This window comes from Mustela nigripes, chromosome 2 (genome assembly GCF_022355385.1).
Source record: "Mustela nigripes isolate SB6536 chromosome 2, MUSNIG.SB6536, whole genome shotgun sequence".
In the NCBI taxonomy this organism is placed as follows: Eukaryota; Metazoa; Chordata; class Mammalia; order Carnivora; family Mustelidae; genus Mustela; species Mustela nigripes.
In genome coordinates, this window is record NC_081558.1 from 149,028,948 (window position 1) to 149,040,938 (window position 11,991).

Sequence of the window (11,991 nt, forward strand, 5' to 3'; positions counted from 1 at the left end):
ACAAAACAGAACAAAATCTTCTGCATTGCTTTTCTCTCTAGCTATTATCCTATTTCGGATTTCTGATTATAGCAAAACTCCCTGAAAGAATTGTCTGTATTTGCAATCTATTTCTTCTCCCTCCAATCTCTCTTAACCCAGGCCAACCAGATTGTCCTACCATCACCCCAAGTCTTCTCTGGTCAAGGTCACAATGACACCTATGTTGCCAAATTTCATGGTCAATGTTTAGCCCTTATCTTATTTAAGCTATCAGCAACATTTTGCACAGGTAAACACTTCTTCCTAAAACAATTTCCTTCAGTTGGATTCCAGGACACCATTCTCCTGGCTTCTCACTTTTCTCAATATTCCTTTTCAGTTTTTTAGCTCTGAGTTTTTTCCTAACACCTCTGATTCACTATAATTATTTAACCTCTCTGAGTGTTGCTTTGTCATCTATCCTGCATAGTTACCATGAGGATTCACTGAAACACTGTATCAAGAGCCAAACATTAAGCTTGGAACATAGACCTTCAATGAATGATCACTATTACCATTAGCAGTAGCAAACAGGATATCATGGGACCATTAGAATTCTCAGGTAAGGAATAATAAAAAAAGATGCCTGCAGTAATTCCCAGTCAGCGTTCCCTAGAAGTGCATAAAAAATAAAAGGTCACAACTTTAACCTTTAAGAGAAATATATGCCAATACAATAAAGATTCATTTTATTTCTTGATATGAGAAGTCTTCATTATAACTCTTAAATATAACCAGGAAGCTGAAATGAAAAATGTTACTTTAAGTTAGAGTTTGTAAAAACATATTTTAGAAACATGGGTTAACATTTTTTAGTTTAACTAAATTGTCAAAATAAAAATACACAAATGCTAACAAAAACAAAACCCACCATCATTCTATCACACCAATATGCAAGCCAATAATTATTAAGGGCAATGATATACTGTGTTTTGTTTTGTTTTTTTAAGCTTACAATGCCATTAAAAATTTTTAAGAGTTTGGATTAAGGAAAAATTATGTTACTAGGAAAATGTCATTAGTCACAAGGGGGTAGCATATGCTGCAGTTATAAACAGCCCTAAGGGCTTACAACACAGAGTGTGGAGTCTTTTGTTCACCTGCATCACATCTTATCACACATGGGCTCTGCCTTGTGCTGTCTTCTCTTTAAGACCTAGGCTGATAGAGTAGCCATTATCTGGAACAGCACCTATCACTCTAATGGGGGAAAGATGTAGCAAGGAACACACACTCTCAAAGCCAACCTCTGGAGCGACACACATCACTTTCCTCATGTGGTAAAGTCTAAAGCAAATCACCTGACTACACATAACTGTAATCGGGTACAGTCACACAACCCTTCCCCGTGCGTGCAACAGGAGAATGGGCTTGAGATAGCTCCCACCACTGAATTCAATATTCAGAAGTCAATACCCAGTTCTTTTGACTCTTTGGATAGAAAGCACCTCTTAAATGCCAACAGTCCTGACAAAGCAGGCAGGTAAGAACCTTCTCTAGAATTGCAAACTGTATACTACTTTCACAGTAGCAAATCTGAACTTAAATCTGCAAAGAAAAAAGGTTCCTTTAAGGTAGCAAGACTTGTTGATACAAGTACTAAACTAGGAATTGGTATTTCTGTCTTGGCTTTACAACTGATATCTTCTGTGGCCTAAGGCAAGTTGTTTAATAACACCATCCTTCAAGAAAATAAGGAGACGTGATGACTGATTGACAGCAGAACATTTCTGAGCAGAGTAAGGAGGTGGTTGAGATTAATAGTGAAATCTTCCCATCAGATGGAAGCCTGAACTGCGCAGTGACTGGCACTAAAGAAGAAAAACACTGACATGCAAAGTGCTTCAAATCCTACGTGACGGGCTGTCTATATTGTAAAGAGTTATTATGTACGAGAATGTCATATTCCCTTCTCTGTTTCACTCTGATGGAAAAAGGAAACCCACAAGCTCAAACCTGGCTCTGAATTTTCCCTGTAGTCATAGAGGCATTATCAGGAGCTAGCTACATAATATTATATTTATCACATATCCCAATGTGAATGTCTGCATTGCCTTGTGAAAAGTCCCAAGAGAAGGGGACTTTCAAGAGAAGAAATAATTTCTATAAAGACAAACTTTTTCCCACGCAAGGTTGCAAACAATGACATGCAGATATTGTTAGCAGTAACTTGTGATGTTCTAAGTGATCACAACTCAAACAGCACCAGATCAAAATATTTGAACAACTATGCATCTTTTAAACAAAGTGTTTCAAAACACAGGTATTAGCTGCATGATACACTATAGATTATACAATTTATTTTTCCTATTTGGTTTCTTTTTTCAAATGGCGTAATTTATAAGTATTTTCTAAATGTAATAATTCAAACATAGAAACATATAGGACATTCACTGGATCCTCACAGATGGGGGTAACCACTAATAAGTTCAAATAGCCTCATTTTATTTATATAATGCATACATAAGCACACTCAACTCCTTTTTTAAGTTTTTATGTAAATCAGATTAAAGTCTATGTATTAAATTGTAACTTATTTTTTCCCATGACAATATGACTTACAAACATTTCCCTATAAATACACACAGCTTTTACCTGGTCTTTGAATTGGCTGCATAAATACAGGTATATGTTACTTAACACTTCCATGGACAGTTATGTGCACCGTTTCCAAATTTGTATTGTTAAAGGTAAGGTGTAAGCTTTTAAAAATGCATCTTTAAAGTAGAATTTTAGTAATGGATTTGCTGGGTCAATGACATGCTTCTCTAAACTTTTACTAGATATTATAGATTGCCTTTCCATTAGATTACCCCACTTTAACACTCGGACCAGTGTGTAAGAGTGCCGGCTTGCCCTACAATGTCAATAGCTTGGGTCAAGCTAATGCATGAAAGCCAAGGCATTTGTTAATTTGTTTTTTCCTGTTTTTTTTCTTTTTGTTTGTTTTTATTTTTAAGATTTTATTTATCTGACAGACAGAGATCACAGGTAGGCGGAGGCAGGCAGAGAGAGAGGGAAGCAGGCTCCCTGCTGAGCAGAGAGCCCGATGTGGAGTTCGGTCCCAGGACCCTGGGATCATGACCTGAGTGGAAGGCAGAGGCTTTAACCCACTGAGCCATTCAGGTGCCCCTGGTTTTTTTCCTGATTAATGATAAATAAGTTAGCCCATTTTCATTGCATTATCATACTTCAATGAACTGAACTTCCCATTTGGAGACATTTTTCAACTGTGCAACTTGTGTTTTTCTTACTGATTTGTGGAAACAGTTTAGCTATTCTAGATAACAACCCATTATCTGTTGAATATGTTGTAAATATTTTTCCATTATAACACAAGTTTTTTTTTTTAACTTAATATTTAGTGCATTTTGTCATGCAGAAGTCTAAATCTTACATATCCAAATCTGCAGTCTTTGTGTCTTGCTTAGGAAGACCTTCCCTCCCTAAATTAATCTGATTATTATCCTATTCTTTCTTCAAATCCTATCTTTTAAATCCAGGCTGATTAAGGTATTATTTACAGGCAATAAAGTTCATTTTATTTTTAGTGCACACGTTTTGACAAGAGCATGAAGTCATGATACAACCACTACAATCAAGATATGGACCAGTTTCATAGAGACATTCCCTCATGTTCCTTTTGTCAACCCTTGGCCCAGTACCCAGACTCTGGCACCTACTGATGTTTTTTCTGTTTCTATAGTTTTACCTCTTGCATAAAGTCATATAAATGGAATTTTATGTTCTGTAGACTTTTGAGTCTACAGACTTCCATTTAGTGTAATATAGAGAATCACCTTAGGTAGTTGTAGGTGTCAGTCCATGGTCCCTTTGGCCTGCCACATGGTACTCTATCGTATGGATGTACCACATCTTACTTTACCCTTTATCAGGTGAAAGGTAAAAGGCTATTGGGTAGCCTTCAGTCTGGATGATAACAAAAACATTAGGAATATTCACTACAAGATGTTTGCATCAACATAAGTTTTTATTTGTCCTAGGTAAATTCCTAGGAGTAGAAATGTTAAATTATATGGTAAACTATGTGTAACTATAAACGAAATTCCTGAACTCTTTTCCAAAGGGGCAGTACCCCATTTGCCTTCTCACCAGCAGTGTAGCAAAGTTTCAGTTTCTCTGCATCCTCCTCAACACTTGGCATTAATGGGGTTTTTATTTGTTTTGTTACTTAAGCCATTCTAGTAAGTGTGTGGTGATAGAACATAGTGGACTTAAATTTGCATTTCCCCTCTGACTAATGACATTAAGCATCTTTTCATGAGTTCACCATTCTTCTATTCTCTTGGGTGAAGTAACTGTTCAAACCCTGTGCCCATTTTTTAGGAGGTTGACTTATTATTGTGTTTTGGAAGTTATTTATATCATCTAGATATAAGCTCTGTATCAGAGATGTGTATTTTCTCTCAGTCTGTGGCTTGTCTTTGTACTCTATAAACACTAGTTTTAAGTGACCAGAGAGTCTTAATTTTGATGAAGTCCAGATGATCAATTTGTTCTTTTTTTAGAGTTATGTTACTAAAAACTCTTTTTATCTAAGATATCTTTGCCTAACCCAGGGTCATAAAGGTTCTCTTATATTTTACTCTAGAAGTTTTATAGGTCAGGTTTTATATTTAAGTCTATGATCTATTTTGAGTTATGAATGGTATGCTAGGACTGCCATAACAAAATACCATAGACTGGGTGGCTGAAACAACAGAAATTTATTCTCATGGTTCTGGAGGCTGGAAGATCAACATCAAGACATCAGCAGGTTTTGTTTCTTCCAAGACCATCAAGGACAGCCTTTCCTCTATGAGCAGACCTCCCTGGGTTCTCTCTGTATCCTAATTTCTTTTTATAAGCACCCTAATCAGACTGGATTAGAGCCTACCCTAACAGCTTCATTGTAACAGAATCATCTCTCTTAAGGCCCAGACTCCAGGTACAGCCGAATCCTGAAGTTCTGGGGGTTAGGACTTCAACATCTGCATTTGGGGTTGAGAGCTGTGACACAACGCAGTCCACACCATGAATCAAAATTCACTTTTTGTATACGGAGATCCAATAGTTCCAGCATCAACTGCTGAAAACACTATTCTTTTTCTTTAATGTGGAACCTGTTTTCCTTCTTTTCTATAAGTGAAATAGTACTGGTATCTGACTCCTTGACCAGGTATTTCTCTTCTTAAATTTCTGGTAGGTTAGTTGCCCTGAAACCTCATTTGAGTCTCATTCTTGAATTTCTTCATGGGTTCAAGAAAAGTGAGGATTTTGTATATTTTTTTTTTCTTGTTAGGATGGGGCAGACTCTCTATTCTTTCAAAATTCTATAATGCTATTTTAATTTTTCTATGATTTCCTCATTAAATTCAGATTTTCTTTTCAGTCTCTCAGTAAAAGTTCATTTTTTCATAATGTCTTTATATTTTATAAGATTTATTTCTTGGCATTTAGATTTTTAGTTTGTTATTTTGCTGTTTTTAACAGTATCATTTACTGGTGCATAAAATGATTTTGTAAATTGATTGTCAGATTTACTAAAATTTTAAAAATGAGATCCAAGAATTAACCAGTTGATTCTCTTGAATTTTTGAACCCCTTTACTTTGGGGTTTGTGGCTCCCAGAATAATTAATAAATTTTCAAAGCACAAGGTTCTGGTTTTTAACATCAGTCTTTCTGTAGTATCATGAAATACATGTGGCAACTTGAGCTCTACCCTTGCTTGCTCTCAGATGGCCCCTCCCTCTACTTGACCCTGTTCCTGAGTAAAACCCTGATGGCAAATCAGGTATATTTTGGAAAACAACACATACAAGTTTCAGAAAATTAAATATTTTAAATATAGCAGGTAAACTTAGCCTTTCATAGCTTCTTGCAAACTGGGTAATTAGTTGCCAATTACAATTACTAAAAATATAAAATATCTATAGCATCCTTTCTATATTATTCTCATCAGGTTTTAGAATCACGGTAACTCTCAGCTCATTCATTGAGTCTGGAAGGCTCCTACTTTGTTCATTTCTAAAAATTGTATCTAATATGGAAATCATATGGTCTTTGTAGGCTGCTAGAACTTTCCAGGAAAATTAATTTGCACTAGTGCCAATAATAAGATCAGATTTCAATCACTATTACAAGTTTTTCAAAAGCACTGGTCTATCCTAATGTTTTGGCTCTGAGTTAAAGGAGCTAAAAACCTTATTTAATCTAGGTTTTCACATTGCTTCTATAAAGCTTTTCATGGAATTCTTTTATATTTTAATTGCTTTAATTTCTGTGGTTATTTTTCATTGCTTATGTTCTCTAATGTTCTATGAAACTTGTCAAAAGGATATCTTTTAATAATTATTTTCAAAGGACAAGGTTCTGGTTTTTAACATCTGTTTGAAAATTTTCTATCTTTTTGGCTTTATATTTAGTAATTTCTACTTCCCTTGAGTTTATTTTGCTGTAGTAACTTCTTGAGGTTAGCACATTTTATTCGTTTTCATAATAAGTGTATTGAAGACTCTAAAATCTCTGTAGTTTCTCCTCGACGGCTTCTTACAGGTTTTAGGCTTCCTTTGTCATTTCTTTCCAAGTTATTAGAGAACTACTTTAATGGGACCAGGACCTAGATCTCCTTCCAGTACGGATGCCACCACTGTGGTCCTGGCGTCCTCTCCCCCTCACCTGGGTCACCTGGAGCTTCCGTGCACCCCAGCCAGGAGCATCCCTTCCCAAAGTGCCATTGCCTCTCTCCACCTTTCCTGCTATGTCTATCTTCCCGAGCCCAAAGAGAAGCTAAGCTGCCTTTTGCTCTCAACATGTTGCAGAGATGCTAGCATATAAAGATAGTTTGGTTTTGTTTTATTTTACTCACATCCCATTTAACCCCTAGAACTCAAGTGTGTATCCATGACCGCAGGACCAGCGTTACACACTAGAATGCTCTAGAGTCATCCCTTTCATCTGACAGCAAAGACCTAGCTACATATTAGACCAAGCCCATGCACGCACTTCTCTTCCCTATGGGAGTGGGTTTTTTTAAGCAAGACCTCCCAATTCCTGATGCAAGGAGAAGCCTGACATCTACCCCATACGCTGTCAGCGGGGCTCAAGTATTTCTCAGTCCAAATGGATATGCAGCTCAGATAAACCAAGATCCTCCCTATAATATGGAGATGATATTTAATCTCCTGGAAAATTAGCAAAGAAAATATGTAATAAGTAATAATCCTATTTGATAAGCATTCAGTAGAAATCTGCATAGAGCAGGGACCTGATGGAGCACAAAGCAGTTCATTTGTGAGGCTGGCTGATGTCATAAACCAGAAGAGGCAAGTAGGAGAAGTTTATGGGCAGGAGCGGTTCTCTCCACGTAAATTACGGCTGTGTATTCATTCTGGGACATTTACTACTTTCTCTCATAAATACAATTAATGTGCTGAATTTATTTTCAAAGCACAAAGCAGTGTTATAACTTATCTTAAAGTTTTTTAGTAGAAAAGCATATAAAACAACTTCAAAGGAAATTCTTTGGGACTGGCTTATTGAAGAATTTAGCCAACATCTTCATTTTCCTTTTGGACACTGGAGCACACATAAGAATTTCCTTTCAGGACGTGGCAAATTTTCAAAAGCAATAGACAGAAACTAGATTCTCAATTACTGTTTTCTCTTCACTTTATCATTCCTGTTTTTCTCCAAAAATCGGAGTTTGACTTAAACGTGGTGCTTTTACTTTTTGAAGGAGCTTGTCATTATGAATGAAACATACTTAGAAGTAACCATAAGCCATCACAATTTACTTAAATTAGTTTTCAATTATTTAGAAATACACCGTGAAAAGGCAGTATTCAAAGAAGTTTACTTGAAGTCCACAGGAATTTTCCATGTCCTTTTAAAACTTCAGATATTCACCAAGGTGGGTAATTTGCACTAACTTTATATTCTATGATCTTAAAAAAAAAAAAAAGGAAAACAGTGACTTTCATTGATTGAAAAGCTAAAATTACAGTGGAGAGGAATTTTTTACAGATCCAATCTCCCTTTCCTAACACATACTCTCTTTGCTTTGTCTGTCCCACAGTCTCAGTATTCATTCCACAATGTTCCGTTGAGAAGGGGAAACACAGTGCAGGTGGGGAATGGGTCCATCAGGCAGGCAATGGAGCATGCAAGCAGGCCACAGACCAAGTACTTAAGCATCCAGACAAAACCACATGGCCGTAAATTACTGTCACTACTTTCCAAAAATTCCCTGGGTTGCGCAGGATTGCCCATGCAATCATAATTACCAAGCAAGCTGTAGTAATCATTAAACAAACTCTGTGACTTCTGCAGTCTTAAGCAAAATGCTTGTTTTGCTATTGATGCCCACGTAAAATACAGAATTACAAATGGGAGGCAGTAGCTCACATTCAATCCTTAGGATTCAGAGAGAATTACACTCTCTATGGGCAATGACTCTTCTCATCAACAATGACACTTTGCCGGCTCCGATTTCACCAATAGGTTGAAGCCACCCAGCAGTCGAGATAGCGTTGAGCCCCATCTAATAAAACTCCTCAGGGAATTCTGCAAGAAATTCCCAAGTTTGAATCCCCACAAGATGAAGTTTTTTCACTTGGCCCACCACTACCGGTGATGTTTTACTTTCCTAATTTTCATGGAGCGAAGTCAGATCTGGAAGCTGCCATGAATGGATGCTTATCACGTGGCAGAGCGCAAAGCCTTCATTCATCATCTCCTTTTAACGTTCACACCAACCCTATATGTAAAACAGCTTCAGGGCCTCCCGTCTTATAGCAGAGGAAGCTAAGGCTGAGAGGAGCGCGATGGTTTACCATTCATTCGTCACGGCAATGGAGCATGCAAGCAGGCCACAGACCAAGTATGTGGTTCGTGTCAGCCCCACGATGCCACAACAGCACTGCCTGCTTTGGAACACAGCACTACCTCCGGGGCCCTGTGCCAGTGACAGGAAAGCTGGGAGAGTTTTTCTAAAGTAAATAAAATGCTACCCAACATGCTATCCAACTTTTTTTTTTAAGACTTCACTTTGAAGATGAGTCAGTTTGCACAGACCCAGTAAAAGGACAACTGTTACAACAAACAAAAGCCAATCAAGGGCCCCGGAACCTGGAAGAACCCAGCCGCAGATGTCCACCCCAGGCAGAAGCAAAACTGAACTCTAAACACGGCATTTACTTATACAGCTTTACCAAGTACCGGAAGGCAAAGCGCTGTCAGACCCTAGCGAGGTGCAGATGAGCTCACCCTGGGCCCGCACTGCGGGCTGGGAGAACAGTGAGGAAGGTCGTAACAATCCACAAGAAACAAGGCAGAGGAAGCACTACACATGGTGGAGTTCTTGGTTTCTCAAGGAAGATAAAAGCCTCCCCTAGCCTTGTTCCAACCCCACCCCTTGGACCCTGCCCCCACCCACCCCCCTGGCTCGCAGAGCAGCAATTTTAGATTCACGTGGTAGAGAAACCCAAGAAGCTAGGTCTTGCAGACCCCAGCTGGAGAAATCACTTTTGATTCTCCCGAAATATAAATGGAGTCTCTTTCAGTCCCTGCATCAGACCTCACGCCTCGATGACAGGCCTCGTGGAGGCTCAGCCAGGCTCACCCTTCACTAGCACAGCAGACTTCAGCTCCTGCAATGCCGGACCACCCCCACCCCCCTGCAGCTCCTGGGAAGCCAGAGCAGGCTGTCTGTTCTACCTGCACACCCTCCTAGACTCTTCTTTTCCTGTCTAGTGTTTACAAATGCAGCTCAGCAGCTCCCGGTTTAGCAAGACTCTAATTTCTCCAACAGGGTAGCAGTACCTCTGTGTGATTTCTGATTTTATTCAGAACACATTTATAAACACTGAGGATTCAGATGTGTACAAGACAGACAGTTTCTGCCCTCAGAGTTTAGATTACAAATACATGGACAGGATAATTTCAGATATTGGTGAGGACTAGGAGAAAAATAAAGCACGAAGTCATAACTGCGGGTTAAGAGCACGAGAGGCTACACGGGAGGGTGGAGGGCAGTGCTGGTCTGCTTCACCTGGAGCTCCGCTCAGAGAATTGACAACTGAGCAGGGCTGGGAGCTACAGGAGACTTCCAAAACCCGAGGCAATGGAAGAGGTAGTTTCCAGGCAATAAAAACGAGTTCGAGTTCCGTGGCACAACATTTCCCAAACAGCACTCTAATTACCTCCAAGCTGCAGTCTGAATGTTCCGAGGGCAAGGCCCACATCTTACTCAACTTTGCATCACCAGCATATACCTCCGGACCTGGCAAATGGACACGCAATAAATGTCAAATGAAATAAGACAAAAATATTCCAAGCCTTACCCAAAAAAAAAAAAAAAAAAAAAAAAAAAAAGTACATGGTGTCTTTATACATGGAACACTGAACAGCACAATAGACCAATCATACCCTGATTCTGCAAACCCAGTAGTGTGGTGCCCTTGCAGAACAGGTTCCATAACGGCCTAGTATGCCAAGTGACACACGCTCATCCTACGTTTATCCAGTTGTGCTTACTGATGTGCAGTGAAAGTTGCAGAACCTTCCAGAGCAGGAAAATGCCTTCCACAAGAAAACTTTCTGGAGGGGAAAGGAGCAAGCCTTCCAGAAATAGCACCAATATTCAAACACAGCTACCAGTCTCATGGACCAAAAGGGGCTGAACTTAAGCCAGCCTGTAGACAAGGACTACGAGAGCATTGGGGAAAAAAAAAAACTGCTCTAAGGGAGAAAGAAATCTGGCTCTTAGTGCACAACCAAGGCAGGCAAGTCCAAGGGAAGTGATAGTTTCTGGCCATGAAAACCTGTCCTCAGCCAACAACTCTAGAGACTCTCCAGAAAAAGGGCCAGACACATGAGCTAAAAGGACTCTTACAAACTTTACATTTTGTGACCAAAACACCTCACTGTGGCCAACCCTAACAGTATAATTTAGAAGGAGAAAACCTTCCCTCTACGTTGATGAAAGCTGACTAAACTGCCGTAGTATGGTAAAGATTGAGAATAGCATCGGGCCACAATGACGCCAAATGGAACAAACAGTAGCCTAGGCAGTGGTAACCGCACTCCAGGGAGCCACAGGAGCAATCATGCCATGGAGCCGATGGCTGTGGGGACTAGCCTTCCGGGGGCCCCGGTAAGCAAAAAGATCACTGGATTTGTAGATACATTGGGTATCCTAAAGAATCCTAGAAATTCTTGGAGACAGGAAACTGTACAAAAGACCTCTTTATATCCAAGTATGGAGGTGTTTGTGGATGTTGAACAGAATGTTAAGTCACTGTTCCATACAGGAAGTTGATGGAGGAAGAAGCAGTTTAACATAATCTAGTTATTTCTAGACTGTAAGACTAGGTCTTTCTTGTGATCTGGCTTAGTATAGTGTTGAAATTTAAAGACTCTTCTCGTTCAAATGATTAGTATTCCTTAAGCTAATATTTCTTAGATGATAAGTACATAAAACATATCTAAGGGAGTTTTTTCAAAATGTTTCCTTAGTTCTCCCTCTGCCTCTAATACCCACCCCCCTCCAAACAGTTGAGATAGGATATGTGTCTCTTTTTGTAAAATCCCCATTAGATGATTATAATTATACCTTCTCCCTACCTAAGGCTATCTCTCTTCTGAATTGAAAACTGCCCTAATCACTGTGTAACCAGCTGTCTCAGTCCAGGCTTTGACTAAAACCATAGAGTAAGTCAGTATTAGTCCTACTGCTAAGTCCCAGAAAGACAGATAAATCGATCATAACATTTCTGACCCCAGGTAATAAAAAAAACAATGGAAAATACCTTACAATCCAAAGGGTATGTATTATTGCACATAAAAATAAATCCGAGGCAGGGCGGCTCTAGGGCAATACCGTCAAGAATAAAGACTCCTTACCTTCTTCACCAACGCCTCACTGCCAGTGAGCTGTGTCAAGAGCACAGCTCCAGTCACTGGCAAG

General features: G+C 39.2%; 1 long non-coding RNA gene across 1 annotated transcript in view; it reads right to left on the reverse strand.

Moving 5' to 3' along the window:
- The window catches only part of LOC132010166 (uncharacterized), a 152,913-nt gene extending 142,607 nt beyond the window's left edge, over positions 1-10,306 (reverse strand). The window contains exon 1 of the long non-coding RNA XR_009402186.1: positions 10,226-10,306. This is a non-coding gene — a long non-coding RNA (uncharacterized LOC132010166). The remainder of the gene's footprint in view (positions 1-10,225) is intronic.
- Positions 10,307-11,991: the final 1,685 nt, after the last annotated feature.